Consider the following 18,486-nt stretch of genomic DNA (forward strand, 5'->3'; position numbering starts at 1 on the left):
TTAGAAAAGGATGCTGGATTTTATCAAATGCTTTTTCTGCATCTATTGAGAGGATCATGTGATCTTTATTTTTGCCTCTGTTAATATGGTGGATAACGTTTATGGACTTGCATATGTTAAACCAGCCTTGCATCCCTGGGATGTAGCCTACTTGATCATGATGAATGACTTTTTTGATGATAAGCTGTTATCTATTGGCTAGGATTTTGTTGTTGTTTTTTTTTTATTTTTTTGCTTTTTTTTTTTTTTTTTTTTTTTGGCCAGGGCTAGGTTTGAACCCACAACCTCCGGCATATGGGACTGGCGCTCTACTCCTTGAGCTACAGGCGCCACCCTTGGCTAGGATTTTGTTGAGAATTTTTGCGTCTGTATTCATGAGTGAGATTGGTCTGAAATTCTCCTTTTTGTTTGGGTCTTTTCCTGGTTTTGGTATCAGGGTGATGTTTGCTTCATAGAATGTGTTGGGGAAGATTCCTTCTTCTTCAGTTTTTTGGAATAATTTCTGCAGTACAGGAGTAAGCTCTTCCTTGAAGGTTTGATAGAATTCTGGTGTGAAGCCGTCTGGACCAGGGCATTTTTTGGCTGGAAGATTTTTTATTGTTTCTTTGATCTCAGTGCTTGAAATTGGTCTGTTCAGGAGGTCTATTTCTTCCTGGCTAAGTCTAGGGAGAGGGTGTGATTCCAAATATTGATCCATTTCCTTCAAATTGTCAAATTTCTGGGCATAGAGTTTCTGGTAGTATTTAGAGATGATCTCTTGTATCTCTGTGGGATCAGTTGTTATTTCCCCTTTATCGTTTCTCATTGAGGTTACTAGAGATTTTACTTTTCTATTTCTAGTTACTCTGGCCAATAGTTTATCTATTTTATTTATTTTTTCAAAAAACCAACTCCTTGTTTCATTAATTTTCTGAATGATTCTTTGGTTTTCAATTTCATTGATCTCTGATTTGATTTTGGATATTTCTTTTCTTCCACTGAGTTTCGGCTTAGATTGTTCTTCTTTTTCCAATTCCATAAGATTCTTGAGAGATTGTTGATGTGCTCTCTTTCTTTTTCGAATGTAGGCATCTAAAGCGATGAATTTTCCTCTCAAAACTGCTTTTGCAGTATCCCACAGGTTTTGGTAGCTTGTGTCTTCATTGTTGTTATGCTCAAGGAAGTTAATGATTTCCTGTTTGATTTCTTCCTGCACCCATCTGTTATTCAACAGAAGATTGTTTAATTTCCATACCTTTGGGTGGGGTTGAGCATTTTTGTTAGAGTTGAGTTCCACCTTTAATGCTTTATGGTCTGAAAAGATACAAGGTAAAATTTCAATTCTTTTGATTCTGTTGATATTTGTTTTGTGTCCAAGGATGTGATCAATTTTGGAGAATGTTCCATGGGGTGATGAGAAGAAGGTATATTCTTTATCTTTGGGGTGGAGTGTTCTATATGCGTGTATGAAGCATAGTTGTTCTAGGGTCTCATTTAAATCTCTTATATCTTTGTTTAGTTTCTGTTTAGAGGATCTGTCCAGCTCTGTAAGAGGAGTGTTAAAGTCCCCTGTTATGATGGTATTATCAGATATCATATTGCTCAGACTGAGTAAGGTCTGCTTCAAGAATCTGGGAGCATTTAAATTGGGTGCATATATATTTAGAATTGAAATGTCTTCTTGTTGTTATTTTTCCCTTGACCAATATAAAGTGACCATCTTTGTCTTTTTTGACTTTAGTTGCTTTAAATCCACATGTATCTGAAAATAAGATTGCAACTCTTCTTTTCTTCTGAATGCCATTTGCCTGAAAAATTGTCTTCCAACCCTTGACTCAGAGCTTTAATTTGTCTTTTGAAGCCAGGTGTGTTTCTTGCAGACAGCAAATGGATGGCTTGTGTTTTTTAATCCAGTCAGCCAATCTATGTCTCTTCAGTGGGGAATTCAAGCCATTAACATTTATGGAGATAAGTGATAAGTGTGGTAGAATTCTATTTGTTTATTTGATGAGAGTCCATTGCTTAGTTTTATCTTTTGCATCAGTGTGGAGGTTAGGTTCTGTCCTTTGATTTCTGAGTTCTTACTTTGCTGCTGATCCATTGTGGTGGTCAGTGTGCAGAAAAGGTCGAAGTATTTCCTGTAGAGCTGGTCTTGTTGTGGTGAATTTCCTCAATGTTTGTATATCCATAAATGATTTGATTTCTCCATCAATTTTGAAGCTTAGCTTAGCAGGGTACAGAATTCTGGGCTGAAAATTTTTCTGTTTAAGTAGATTAAAGTTAGCTGACCATTGTCTTCTTGCTTGGAAAGTTTCATTAGAGAAGTCTGCGGTCACTCTGATGGATTTGCCCCTGTAGGTCAACTGGCGCTTACTCCTGGCAGTTTGAAGAATCTTTTCTTTTGTCTTGACTTTGGACAGGTTCATCACAATGTGTCTTGGAGAAATTCGGTTAGAGTTGAGGCGACCTGGGGTCCGATAGCCCTCTGAAAGCAGTGTGTCAGAATCTTTGGTGATGTTTGGGAAATTTTCTTTTATAATATTCTCTAGTATGGCTTCCATTCCTCTGGGTCATTCTTCTTCCCCTTCTGGAATTCCTATAACTTGTATGTTGGAATGCTTCATAAAGTCCCATAATTCTGACAGTGAACGTTCTGCTTTCTCTCTCTTCTTTTCTGCCTCTTTTACTGTCTGAGTTATCTCAAGAACTTTGTCTTCTACCTCTGAAATTCTTTCTTCTGCATGGTCTAACCTGTTGCTGATACTTTCCATTGCATCTTTAAGTTCCCTAATTGACTGTTTCAGTTCCTTCAGGTCTGCTATATCCTTTTTATATTCTTCATATCGTTCATCTCTTATTTGATTCTGTTTTTGGATTTCCTTTTGGTTATTTTCCACTTTATTAGCAGTTTCCTTCATTGTTTCCATCATTTCTTTCATTGTTTTCAACATGTGTATTCTAAATTCCCTTTCTGTCATTCCTAACATTTCTTTACAGGTGGAATAATCTGCCGTAGCTACCTCATGGTCCCTTGGTGGGGTTGTTCTGGACTGGTTCTTCATATTGCCTGGAGTTTTCTGCTGATTCTTCCTCATGAGTGATTTCTTTTATCTGTTTCCTTGCCCTAATTTTCCTTTCACTTCCTCTTGCTCTTTAAGTTCTCGTGCCTGTGGACTAAGGGTTACAGGACCAGAAGTGTGATAAAGTTGAAGAGCAAAAAAGGGATGAAAGAAAGGAGGACCGAGTGATAAGAAAAAAAAGAAAGATAGAGAAAGGAGAGGGGGTGGGTATAAGGAATATTGACAAAAAGAAGAGAGGCACAGAAAGAGGGAGACAGGGCAATATAGGTGTACATTAGGGTACTTTGACACAACCTTAAATAAAAACCCACCTTCTGGGGGTCCCCAGTTGGGTGGTTCCCTTGAGGTCAGCAGCTCTTTGCTAACCTGATCAGACACAGTACCCCACCTCCACCAAGTAGAGACGAAAGACAAAAATGCTATAAATCAAACCAAAACAAGCAAACAGAAAACTTTACAGGGATAAAATTGGGTGAAAAACCAAATGATAGCGGTAGAAACACTAGCAAAAATGAAGTTCTAGTTATTAAAAAAGGCAGCAATGGGAAATTATGATTAAACTAGAAAAATTGAGAAAGAAAAAGGGATCTGTGTGGAAAAGATTGAAATTAAAAAACAAAAGAACATCAACAATGTCAAAATAAACAAAAAAAACAACCAAACAAAAAAAAAGAAAAAAATATACAACCAAAAACAAAGCAGTTTGTATATGTTATTGAATATTGTCTGGGTAACACGTGGTCTTCTGGGGTATGAGATGTTAATCACAGTTCTGATACTACTGGAGGCTGCTGATTTCTCAAGCCCCAGCAGGTAGACACCCTAAATCTCTCTTCAGCCCACTTAAAGGCACTTTGAAATTGTAAACTTGCTGAGCAGAAGCTTTCCCAGCTTTCTTGCTGGAATCACTGCTGAAGTGGCTATCCACTTACCCTGTGTGCCAAAACCGGTCTCACTCTGCCCCCGAGGGTTAGGGCTGCAAGGCGGCTCAGACCCCACCCTTAGGCTACTTGGTTGCTGGGTTACCAGCTCCCACCCCTTTCTAGCTCTGCGACCCTGAGGGCGGAGCTTGCCGGGGCAGATCACTGACAATGGTTCCGTGTGACCCACCGCCAAACACCATTACCTCCGTCTGGCTCAGCGGCTCAGACTGGGGCCCTAGACAATGGCCAAAGTTCTCCACACTCCCGCTCAGGCTCTCCCCAAGGCAGTTCAACTCAGTGCCAAGTCCAAGGACACCAAAACAGTTCACAGGTAAGGCCTTTCTGGTTTGCAGTCTCACTGCTACTGAACTTACAGTTGTGGGCGGGTTTAGACGGATTGAACACACGTGACCATTTGCCAGTTTTCCACTGTTTTAGTCCTCCTCTTGGGGTCCAGAAGTCTCTCGCTGACTCCCTGTATCCTCATAGGAGTGATGATAGGCAGATCCCACCAGCCAGAGATGCCTGGAGTCCTATCTCCCCAGACTCGCGGTGCCCAGATGCAAGGAAGCTGTTACTCGGCCGTCATCTTGCTCTGCCTCACTATGTCAGAATATTTTTCTTCAGTCCATTACAAGGAGGCTCTGCCTTTATTCTGCTTTCAAGGTTTCCAAAGGTTCACTCCCAATGTCAGACCCCTACGAGTAGCCTCCGAGCTCTAGAAACACTCCGGGGAAGGAGCCCCCGCCCCTTCAGCTTTGTCGACCAGGCCCAGAGCAAAGTGGGTGGGGGGAGAAGAGATCGGCGGAGAAAGGAGTATCTATACTCATTTCTTAATAGTTTTGAAATGTGCAAATTTATTCCTGCATGATATGATATTGTAGAATACATACTGGGGCTGCCAACAGAGCATATACATTTTAAGAGACGTTATCTATGTATTACCTTCTGAAGTTGGATAGAATTACAGTCTCAATATATAGCACATACAACCTTCAGTCAAAAGATGGTATCAGTCAAACAGATGATAGCATCACCGTGCCACAGGCAGGACAATCAGAGAAAATGGTCGAAGCCTGGTTGTCCTTTGAGGAGCGTAAGCAAATTTTGGAGTGGTATTCGCAATGACAGAACACTGTGGAAGAACTAAGACCATGGAGGCATGCACACACAACAGAACCTTCAACATACCTCCAATTGCTGCCATTCATGGTCAGTTTGAGACAGATGGTGCTGTGCGTGATGTGCACCAAGAAAGATTTGGGAGGCCTTTTGTCAGCGTTACCTGAGCACTAGTTCATCATAACCAGAAATGTCTCTATGCTGATGGTAACCACTTTGAGCACCTCTTGTAATTGAAGAAATTAAACATGACTTGTATTTATCTTTTGTTATTTATATATATTGAGTATTTCAATTTTTTGATTATATCTTTTATTTTCTTATGAAAAATACATTTGTAGAACAATTAAAAAATAACTCTTGACACTATGTAATAAAGAGAGGCTTAAGTACATTCTTTTTCTTTGTCATGAGATTTACCAGTTCATAGATACAAATATGCAGTCAAAGTCAACATTGGTTTTATAAAAGCACAGTCCAAAGATTAAAAAAAAAAAAAATCCTCACTCATTTTGGACCCTGGATCCTGGTTTAGATTGTGTACAACTATTCTCACATATAAAATTAATTTACAAAATCCCTTGGCATTAATGTTACAAGCAAAATAAACTACAGTGGAATTTCAGCAAAAAACCCACTGGCGTTCCAACTATGCAGTTAGTGAGGTAGTGGAGAAGGTATTTCGTCAGATATATTTACACAAGATAGTGTTCCTCATCTGACTGAGCCATATTCCCCTAGGATCAGGAAGCTGGGAATTGGCATCCGGCTTGGTAACCATCTGGTCTTAGTACTGTTTTTTTTTTTTTTTTCTTTTCTTAAATTGTATATACATTTCTTGGCATCCTCTTTTATATGCAATAAAATGGTTATTATCATGAAACAAATTAATGTGTCTGTCATGTCATAGTTAATCATTTTCTCCACCTGTGATGACAGCAGCCGTAACAAAAATCCTGAATACAACACATGATTCACTGCACTCCTCTAGTTGTAAATCATCAGATCTTTCAACTTGTTCATCCTTACTTATTTGCTACTTTATCTTCTTTGATCTATATTTCCCCATTTCTTTCCTTCTTCACACCCAAACCCTGATAACTGCTGCTCTCTCTGTCACAGAATGTCCTCCAGGTCCATTCTGTGACAAATGGCAAGATCTCTTCCTTTTGCTAAGGCTGAATGATATTCTTATCTGTATGAATGGACACCTACATGGTTTATGAATACTTACATTCTTTCCATATCTTGCCTATTATGAATAGTGTTGCAATGAACATAGACCTGAGTGTACGTATTTTTACAAACTGGTGATTTTGTGTCTTTTGTGTGCATATACAGAAAAAGGATTGTTGGGTTAGGTATATTATTTCCATTTTTAATTTCATTAGGAACCTCCATATTATAAGAAACACCATAAGAAGCAGAATGAGAAACTTGGACCTAAGTAAGAAAAGGAAATGTGTTAAAGAAGTAATAAGGGTCAAATAAAATATTTTTGTTATGTTTTTCAAATTTTTAAATTGACAGATAAAATTATATACATTTATTATGTAGAAAATAATGTTTATATATATATATACCTTGTTAAATAGCTAAAGCTTATTAACACATGTATCACCTCACATAGTTGTCATTTTTGTGGTGAGAACACTTAAAAATCTACTCTTTAAGCATTTCTCAAAAATATGTATTTTATTATTAACTATAGTTACCATATTGTGTAATATCATGAGTTTATTCTTTCTACCTAATAATATTTTGTAACATTTGACCAATTCCCTACCCCCTTCACCACCACCACCTCAGCCCCTGGTAATCACCATTCTACGCTCTTCTACCATATCAATTTCTTTAGATTCCACATGTAAGTGAGATCATGCACTATTTCTTTAATAAACCTAAAAGTTAAGTGTTTATGAAAATAAATATACATTAGGTGACTACAATATTGGGGTAGTTGAAATGACAAATATTATTAAAAGAGAGGGAATAGATTGGGATATTTAGGTATAAACCTAACAAAGTACATTAGAATCTGCATGTGGAAGACAAAAGATATCAGACAGTATTTTTTTTTAATGGAGATATATTCCATGTTTCTGGATTGGAACAAATATTGTTAAGATATCAATTCTTTACAAGTTGGTTCAATGTAAACACGTCTAACTCTCAGTAAGTAATTACATAGATATTACTAAACTGATTCAAAAATTTATATGGAAAGGCAAAAGAATTACCATAATCAACACAAACTCAAGAAGAACACAGAAGCCTCACACTATTTCATTTCAAAACTCACTATAAATATAAAGTTATAATTAACTACAGTGTTGCTGATATAAAATGCTAGGATAGAATAGCAATCCCAGAAATGGACCTATACAGGTAACAGCAAACTGATTTTCACAAAGCCACTAAGATAATACGATCAAGAAGAAATAGTATTTTCGACAGCTGACGCTAAAACAACTGGGCATCCTTATGCAAAAGACAAACAAAAACCAAACTTCTGCTTTGTCAAAGACACTGATAAAAGAATTCTCAAAAGTCACAGATTGATAGAAATACTTTCAAAATACACATCTCATAAAGAATGTATCCAAATATGCAAGTAAATTTTAGGAAAAATTATCATACTAAGAATGAGCAAAATTTTGAACAAGTATATCACAAAAAAATATACAAAGGGAAAACAAATCTGAAAATGCCCTCTATTTCGTTTGTCACTGGAAGAATGACAATTTTAAAAATGAGATGCTACTTCGCACATACTATAAGGCATAAAAATCTGGAAACTAACAACCCAAATTGCTGGAGAAAATGAAGAGCAATGTGAAATTTCATTCATTAGCGGTAAAAATGCCAATGGGAAAGCCACTTTGGAATACAGTTTGGCAGCTTCTCACAAAGCTAAACACCTTATGATGCAGAAATAACACTTCTAAATACTTTCCATTCATTTGAGAACTTATGTCCACACCGACATATGCATGCAAAGATTTATAGAAGTTCTATTCATAATCACTAAAATCTGGACACAATTAAGATGTCCTTCAATAAATGAATAAATAAGAAAACTGAAGAGCATCCATAGAATGAGACACTGTTCATTAATAAAAAGGAATAAACTTTAAAGCCATGCAAAAATATGATGAATCGTTAGTTTATTCTACAAAGAGAAAGAACCCAAACTAACAACGCTGCATATGATATGCCGTTTATACATAATTTTGTAAAGGCAAAAATCACAGAAGTAGTAAACATACCAGTGGCTGCTAGTGACTTGAGAGGTCAGTGAGAGGGCTGAATAAGTGATTAATGAGGGACCGTGTAAGATGGTCAGCCTATATACTCTTTTATTATATAATGCTGGATACAGTCTATTAAGAATCTATTAAAACCCATAGAATTTACCACACGAAAAGTAAACCCAAATGTAAACAAACAAAAATAATTTGAGAAGTCCAAGAATTTCAGGATGAAACGGGGCCCGTGACAAAATCATTTAACTGGATTACAAATGTATAATATAATGGGGCCATGGGGAGATATAATGACTTAAGAAACATTGGGAAAGAGCAGGAACTATATGACTAAAGGCAAAAGGATTGCATGTAATCAACATTAAATTCTTGTTGATAAAGTTGTTTTTCCATGCGAGGAGAAATTAAACAGATGATGAATAGTGGAAACCAGGTTTATAACTGTTGAAGTGGGAGGTTACAGATAAGCAAGGGGAGGTTGGAATGATCTCATGTTCTAACATCATTCTCTAATCAAAGAAACCAGGGAGCCCTGGAGGAACGGCTGATCCTAAGACTGAGGCAGCAAACATACAACGTGGTCTTGGGGCACCATGTAGAGCCGAAATGTAAGGAAATGCCCTAAAATAAAGCAGAAGAAAACAAAACATGATGGGGATGCAAGAATGAGATACTGGAGATAAGTAAAAAGCTCCCTGTGGTCAAATCTGGAACAATTTGAGCGACAAATAAATAATGGCATTGGTTTATAATCCAAAGTGTGAAGTAAGTGTTATCCATTTATAGTAATATAAACATATGACTAAATAAATAATTGGAAGGGGTGGAGAATCATCCCATGCAGAAAAAAATGCCACATAGTTTATTTAAAATTATTGCCCCTCAAAGAGGTAGAGTCTAACCTTCCACTCTTTATATGTGTGCTGCACACGGTAAAATATTTCATAAGAGTATGAAAACGGGGACAAGGAGTTACTATGACAGTGGAGAAACATGACAAGCACGACCACAACTGGATGATCAAGGTTAATATCAACTGTGATAATTTATGTTGACAGTATGCACGTTAGGTATGATATATTGAGAATGGCACTCTGCCTCTGTGGTCCTCCGCATAAAAAACAATAATTCCAGTCTAATCATGAGGCAGGTAAAAGACAAGCCCCAGATACCTGACCAGTACTCTTTAAAACTGTCAAAGTCGCCAAACACAAGGAAATGTCTGAGAAACCGTTAGAGTCAACAGGAGCCTAAGAAAACATGAGTACTGAATGTCTTGTCATAAAATAGTATAGACTTTAATAAGAGTGTATCAGTATTGCTTCATTTATTGGAATGGACCACACCAACGTAAGATTTCAAGAACGAGTGAAAAGGTGACGAGTATAGGGAAACTGTACTAATTTCACTTTTCTCTAAATCTAAATCTATTCTAAAATAAAAAGATAATTGCAAATTTCTAAAAAAAAAACAATAACAAACCCATCAATGGCTGATTGTAAAGTAGGAGTTTAAGCATAAGGGTTAAAAATTTACATGTAAATTAGTAGATAAATTGAGACAATAAGTATTATTTGAATTGTACATAGTATGATGCATATGGAATAGATCTTATTACTCAATCCTATATCCCTTTTTATACAGGTTTATAAGGAAACTAATCCGACAGGAGATGAGTGGGTTCAGTGGGGGTGATATTTCTATACTATTTCTGGAACTTACAAAGAAATTAAATTCTTGAAGGTAAGATAGTCACTCACTCTATTTTCTGAAACTTGCTAGTCTGGGAATTGCAAAAATGTTTTTATATCTTCTGATTTGGACATGAGTTTTTTTATTTTTATTTTTAAAGTGCTTTAATAACTCCATTAAACCTAAAATAAATAATAAAAATTAATACTGATTTCAAAAAAAGGATACCATGTCTATTATTCCTTTCTTAACATCTATTTTTACACGTGACAGAACATCATTCTACAATTGTATATTTGCTTAAGGAAGCTTATTGGAGTGACTCATTCTTTCTTGTAGGTTTAGGATTATTAACGTCTTCAGAATAAAACTTACTCATGATTCATGTGATTTCATATCCATAAAGAAAGCACTTTTTAAGCACTTGCATAAAAAATGTAAAACCAACAAATAGCAACAGGAGTCATACAGCTTTATTAGGCTTCTTAAATATTCTGAGTAATTGGAGTTTATTAAATTTCCCAAAATCACATTTACAGTCCAGGAATACTTTGAATCTAGCAGAAGGCAAAGGTAAAGAAATAGTGGATTATCCTTCCCTTTCCTCAGCTAAGGCTGCTGTTTTGTAACTGCTGCTTCATTTTGGTGAGTGATTTAACAGCACGGATATCCTAAACACCTAATTGGGACTGTCACAGGGAAAAAGCTAATAATCTTTTGTTAAACGGTTCGGTACAGTGATACTTGCATATGTATGAGCATAGAGTAGCATTTTTTAAATCATGAATGACTGCACGAGTCTCAGTCTAAGATAAACAGATGATACCCAGGGTTGGAAGATCTCTTCAAGAGACTTAGAGCAGTCGCCTTCCTTTTCTACGATGTCTTAGCATTTGCACATATCATGAAAAGACTCCAAATACAACAGTTTGTTCTCATAGAATAAGGAGTTAAAGCTGGCAGGGTTGTGTGTGATGTCATCTCAGAAATGCTTGGATTTTCTCTTATCATAGTTACTTTTTACACATAATTACCTTCACCTCACGCACTGATCATTCACGACTAAATTGTAGACAAGAACAAATTTGGCTTTCTTCCCACTCACAGTATGGGATGCTTGAGATTAAACACAGAAAAGAACCACATGGAGCTGCAAGTCCTTTGAGTTTTCATGTCATTTCTGTGGTGAGAAGTGGTGAGGAAATGGAATGTAATTCCTCTTTCATGTAAGACAAATGTATACACAAAAATCTAATATTAACCCATATTTAGATTCTACATATTATAGATAAAATAACTGTCACATGTTAAAGAACAAGAGAGGATGTATTTTAGAGAAGTGTTAAGTTTTATAATATTATTTAAAGCATAGCCAAAAAGAGCAAGATAGATATATGTGATCCACCCGATCATGAAAATGGCTTTATTATGCAAATGGTTCTGGGTGAAGTCATGGGCTGCAATGCTATTTCACCTGTATTCAGTTACTTAACCCTGTCACTGTTCCTGCAATTTCTAGATGAAGAAAGCTATTGCATATTCCAAGCAGGTCTGCTCACCGATATGATATTAACAAATACTGGCACCACATCAAGTCTGGAGGAGGACCAGCCACAAGGAGGTTATTTATGTAACATTACTCCGGGCTGCAAACCAAGACGCAATGGCCCTCTAACAGCCAGAGCCAAGAATTAGCAGAGCAAGGAATGTCTTCTTCCTGACATATCAATATAGTGGCGCGTTGCACTTCATTCCACTGCGGTAATTAAAACATGTGTATCCAAGGGGATCCATAGGACGTGATGCATAACAAATGTTAGCCACCACCCACAAACATCGCTGAACAGCACTATAGCCAAGGATTTCCAAAAATTACAGCCGAAAGGGACACGTGGGACATAAAGCAGCACTTTTCATTCATTCGTGCAGAGGAACGCTGCAGTGATAGCATATGTTTTGGTGGTATATTTTCTAATTGAAGTGAAGTAATCCATGAAGTGTCCATGGGAGCAAGCTACCTAAGGGTTCTCACGTGTTCATGCAGAATGGTTTTACATATCATGGATTAGGAGAACCACAAGTTTGCCTAATGGATTCAATAATGGTTTCATTGCTGTTGAACTGTGTTGTAATTATTAAAAGTACACTGTAGATAACTTAAAAATAAAATAATGGAGAAGTGCTTTTAATTGAAAGATGTTTTGTGCCCCTCTCAAATCCCTCTCTTTATATGGCACAATCTATATTTAATGGTTTATGCTTCATGCTTTGCAGTTGTTATTTTGATCTCTGAATCATAAGTGTATATAGTTTTTTAATAAGTTACTGATTTTGTAAATGTTTTATAGGCCTCCTACTGAGATAAACAAGAATTTAGCATAGTTTACTCCCTTTCTTCCTTAGTCTCTTTATCTCTCATAAACCATATATGGCTAGATATAAGAGGAGTTTGTTTCCTAAAATCCTACTTCAGAATTTTCACCTTATATAGGAGTCTTAAAAATCACTGCCTTCTTATAGACCGCTTTCCCTATCAACTAGTCTCAAACAAAGTATAGTATTTGGGGGAAATAACAATACGTCCTCGGTTGTCTGAGATCCATAAAGTCGTCTTCACATAACAGCAAACAGGCAAAGAGATATAACAAAGATTTAGTCACTATCCCTGTATATGACATCCAGGGAAGAAGTCTTTATAAATATCTTTTAAAACTAAACTTTAAAAGCAAAAAAACATTGTTAGATTTTGATTGTGAAGAAAATCCTCCTTTAGAATAAGAGATTTTAAAAATCCTTGTGTTCATAATGATCTAGAACTATAGATCATTATACAAATAAAGGTTATCATGTGAAGTTTGGATGAATTTAGTTATAATGAAGAAAAAAAAGAATGGTAAGGGATGGTACTGATAAAGAGTTCTTGGAACTTGGGCTAACTTTTTTAGTGACAGATTATATTTGAACTTAAAAGTTGCTGCATCTTAAATAATAAAGGTAGAACTGAAGATGATAAGGTTTGAATGCCTGCACTAGATGATTTAAAAAGTGGTTCTAAAGATGACAAAGACAATAATGTAGAATATGCAAGATAAGAGTTTGACAAAGTTTTCATAAAATTTGAGCGTGAACAAAAGTAAATCTGTACTTATGTGTTTTTTGCACAAATGATTTTAAATAAGTAACTAAATTAGAAAAACAAACCTTATAAGAGGCAGAATTTGTCAGATTCACCTAAATCTTTACATTTCTTTGTAATAAATGTGGCCACCAAATTCTCATTCTTAAATTCATTTAAAATCTGTCATTCACAAAAATGAAGGATTACCTTGTCCTTTAGTTCTGTGCATGTGTGTATGTATATAAAACACTCACATATGTATCTTCTAGTGTATACAGTGTATAGTATATATTCATAATTTATAATATATAGTGCATATTATAAATTAATACTCCTTTTATGTGTTGCCTGCGTAATTTATTTATATATATTTAATTTATATGCATTTAACTTATATATATCAATAATAATTAACCTACATAATTATTCTCAAACATTTAGGGACTCTTTCTGGAGAGTCCCAGATTAACATCAAGATTAACATCCCAATCTTGTTAAAATCATGTCTGTGAAAAGAATACCTCATTTTGAACAATATGTCATTTTGAGGATAAGTTTTAACAGACAATTTGTAAGTCATGCTCTTCTTTCCCCATCAGAACAACCAGCCCTGTTCCACGCAAAGGCCACTTTGTCAGCTTAAGTGCCAAACAGCAGAAAACATGGGGCTGAAGCACAACTGACCCTCAGAGAACAAGTGACAGGAGTCAATCCAAACCTTTACTGGTACCAACTGTTCACGTTTTACTATTTTTTTTCTTCACTATAACTAAATTCATCCAAACTTCACATGCTTATCTTTATTTCATAAGGTAAAGATATTATTATTATTATTATTTGAGTCAGTTTCACTCTGCCAGCCTGCATAGAGTGCCATGGCAACATAGCTCACAGCAACCTCGAAATCTTGGGCTAAAGTGATCCTCTTGCCTCAGTTTTTCATTTTTAGTAGAGATGGGGTCACCCTCTTGCTCAGGCTGGTCTTAAACTCATTAGCTTATGAACTCCTCATAAGTAATCCACTCACCTTGGTTTCCCAGAGTGCTAGGATTACAGGCATGAGCCACCATGCCTGACCTCAGTAAAGATATTATTTGAGGCTTTTCTAGAAAGATAGTATAGTATATATCATTCTCTATGTCTCTTCACTCTATTTTATCTTCCAGTTTGTGCCAGCAGTATTTCATTTTTACATTGTCAAGATTGGAAATATTTTTGGGGGGTAACTATATGCAGTAGATCGTTATTTATAACAATCCCTAAAAACATTAAGTCCTAATCCCTGGAACATGTAAGTGTCACAATTGAAAGGGGGTGGTGGGAGTTCTTTGAAGAGGATCTTAAGGTCAAAAAATTATCTTGGATTATCCAGTGTGCCCTAATGAAATTATACATGTCATTATTAAAGAGATGCAGAAAGAATAGGATCAACATATTGAAGAAAGCAAGGTGAGAATAAAGCAGAGAAAGATTGGAAGATGCCTGTGGTGAAGACTGGAGTGGGGCGGCCACAAACCAAGGAACGCCAGCAGCGGGAGACACTGAGAGAAATAAGAAATGCATTCTCTCCTAGACCCTCCAGAAGGTGTGCAGCCCTGCTGAGAGCTTGATTTCGTCTGGCCTGCAGTATTGTGAGGGAATAAAATTTCTGTTATTTTAAATAACCAAGTTTATGTAATTTGTTACAACATCCACAGATAACAAATATGCGGTACTTAATTTCTCAGTGCTTTGGCTATATATTGTATACAAAGTTGCAAATTAACCATGTAAATAGTGACTATAAAAAGCAAACAAACAAGAAACCAAAACAAACTCAATTTTAAGAATTGCTTTTCATGCTAGTACTGTAATTAGTCCACATCTTTAGAGTGAGCTAATAAAATGGTTATGTCTATCTGAATGCATGATATATACTCCAAGGAACCCCCTTATAATAACTACAGGCAAAGTCACTTTCTGTTTTCTAAAGTCTTTCAACATCTTAAACATATAATATGCTTTAACACTTCATATGTTATATTGCTGTAGTGGTGAAGGAAGTATAGATTCTGGAATCTGAAAAAAATTGAGTTCTAACCATGGCTTTTCTACTCAGCAGCTAAGTGATAATTAAAAAGATTTCTAAAGCCTCAGTCTCCTCATTTGTAAAATAAGAACAGTATCTCATTCACAGTGTGATTTAGGTATTAAATCTACACAAAGCACATGGCATAGTGCTAAATAATATTACTGAATATTATTATATCTCTTTAGAATGTGTGTCCACTAATTGTTCAGTCTTCAAGGATGGGGACTTCATATTGCTTATTTTTCCCTGCCTTCAGAATAGTCAAGTAGCTTATACTTACTAGGTAGTTGACAAGTACTTAAGAACAGATGAATGGATGGGTGAATGAATTAATGACTTGCTGGGCAAGATATACCTTGAAATTTTGCTCATTGTATATTATTGAAAATGAAAATTAAAAAAGAAAACTCAAGTTCCATACCTAGGCTCAGCCATTTCTTTCTTTCTGACTTACTGACTCCACCTCTGACATGCTCCTAACTCACTTTGTAGCAAAATGGCTTTCAAAATAAAAGACACAATGAAACGTTGGAAGGGAGGGGAGGGAGGGGGGAGGGGGGCGGAGGGAGGGTGATTGTTGGGATTACACCTGCAGTGCATCTTACAAGGGTATATGTGAAACTTAGCAAATGTAGAATGTAAATGTCTTAACACAATAACTAAGAAAATGCCAGGAAGGCTATGTTAACCAGTGTGATGAAAATGTGTCAAACGGTCTATAAAACCAGTGTGTGGTGCCCCATAATCGCATTAATGTACACAGCTATGATTTAATAAAAAAAAAAAAGAAAGAAAGAAAGAAAGAAAAGTTGGAAGGAAAAAAGCAGGAGAAAGGGAGCAAAGGAAAGGGAGACAGGGGGACAAGAAGAAGAAAAGGAAGAAGTAAAAAAAAAAAAAAAGGAGGACAAGGAGGTAGAGAAGAAAACAGAGGTTATGAAAGAAACTCACTTCTTCCCTTATGTTTCTCCTAAATTAGAGCCTCTCTTTCCTCAGTACACTGCACGTCTGTGGAGTAGACCACAGTTTTGGGTCCTGCTGGTCTGTGATATTCATCCAAAGCCATTAATCTTCAGTTGCTGAGGACCATTGTCCAAGGAAGATTATATGTCATATGATCACTTCACTTCTGCCGATAGTTCCGTTAATCCTATTTTCTCTCACTGAGTTCCAGATAATTAATCTGAATCCTGCTTGCTTTGCTTAGAAACCATAGCTTGATAACAAATGAGATGTCCTGTACCTATGTGGGTACCAAATGCCTTTTCTGCACATATTTTGTCTACCATTACAGTCTTTCTCCTTCCTTAGTGAAGGTCTCTTTAATAACCTTGTGAACCTCTTTGAGTATCTACTTTATCATTTTAAGATAATAATGAACACACTTATTATATTAGATTATCATGAAAATTCCATGATAATTCTAAACATACCCCAGGGACAAATGTAAAACGTTTGGCAAATATTAGATTTCTTTTGAGTTTAAAAAGAGAGTTTATTCATTTTTATTAAGAAGCTGTATAGTATATATTCATTAAAAGTAGAGCTGTATATATTAAACACAGATGACATAAACAAACGAAAACTCTTTGCATGCCCATGGATTGAAAGAACCAATATTATTAAAATATCCATATTGCCTGAAGTAACCCAATACAATTCCTATCAAAACACCAAAGTCGTTTTTCATAGAATTAGAAAGAAAAAACAACCCTAAAATTCATATTGAGCCAAGCAAAACTGAACAAGTCTGGAGGCATCAGATTACCTGACTTCAAATTATACTACAAAGCAATAGTAACCAAAAGAGCATGGTACTGGGATAAAAGTAGATCCAGAGACCAATGGAATAGGATAGAAAACCCAGAAAGAAAACCAAATACCTAAAAGCAACTGCTCTTTGACAAAACAGACAAAAGCACACAGTGGGGGGAGCTCTATTTAATAAATGGTGCTAGAAAAATTATCAAATCATATCCAGAAAAATAAGACTTGATCCATATCTATCACCATTTACAAAATCAACTCCAGATAGATTAAAGACTTAAATATGAGATCTGAGACCTTAAAAGTATTAGAAGAAAATTTAGGAAAAACTATCTTCATCACTGGTCTAGGCAAAGAATTTATGTCTAAGACACTTTCCCCAAATACAACTAAAACAAAAATAAATAAATGAGATTTAATTAAACTAAAATGCTTTTGCATGGAAAATGATATGATCACAGAGCATCTAGATAAACTATGGAATGGGAGAAAAAAATTGCACATTATATATCTGCCAAAGTAGTAATATCCAGAATCCGTAAGGAACTCAAATCAGCCAGAAAAAAGTGGGCAAAAAAGCATAAACAGACATTATTTTCAAAAAAGACAAATAAATGTCTAAATACACATATAAAAAATTCTCAAGATCACTAGTCATTGGGGAAATGAAAATTAGAACCACAATGAGATGCCACTTTACCCTGTTAGAATGGCCTTTATTACTCAGTCAAACACCAAGACATGCTGGTGTGAATGTGGTGAAAAGGAAATGTTTATATACTATTGATGTAAATGCAAATCAGTACAATCAATGTGGAAAGGAGTACAAAGATTTCTCAAAGACCTAAAAGTAGATCTACCATTTGATCCAGCAATCCCAGTGCTAGGGATCTACCCAAAGGAAATAAGTCAGTATATATAAAAAAGATACCTGCACCTGTATATTTATTGCACCACAATTCACAATTGAAAAGATATGAAACCAGCTTAAGTGCTCACCTGAACTAATGAGTGAATAAAGAAAATGTGGTATGTCTATGTGGTAGACACACACAGACACATACACACTCCATGGAGTATTATGCAGCCATACAAAAGAATGAAATAATGTTTTGTGCAACAACTTAACTGGAGGCCTTTACTTTAATAAGTAACCTAGGAACAAAAAACTAAATACCACACAATTTTACTTAAAAGTAGGAGCTAAGAAGTAGGTACCCAAACTAATACAAGTGGCTTAATTCATATTGAAGACTTAGAAGGTGGAGGATGGGCTACGAATGTGGGATGAAAAATTACCTATGGAGTACCCAAAACAAAACGAAACAACAAAAAAAGAAAACACATGTACTCCATAAATCTATTTACATTTTTAACAAATGAAAAAATACAGGTTTTATTTGAAATCCTGGTACTACATTTTCTTGACTATATAATATATCACAGTTACATTAAGCAGATACAAGTGTTG

The sequence above is a fragment of the Nycticebus coucang genome, chromosome 2 (assembly GCF_027406575.1).
Source record: "Nycticebus coucang isolate mNycCou1 chromosome 2, mNycCou1.pri, whole genome shotgun sequence".
Classification (NCBI taxonomy): Eukaryota; Metazoa; Chordata; class Mammalia; order Primates; family Lorisidae; genus Nycticebus; species Nycticebus coucang.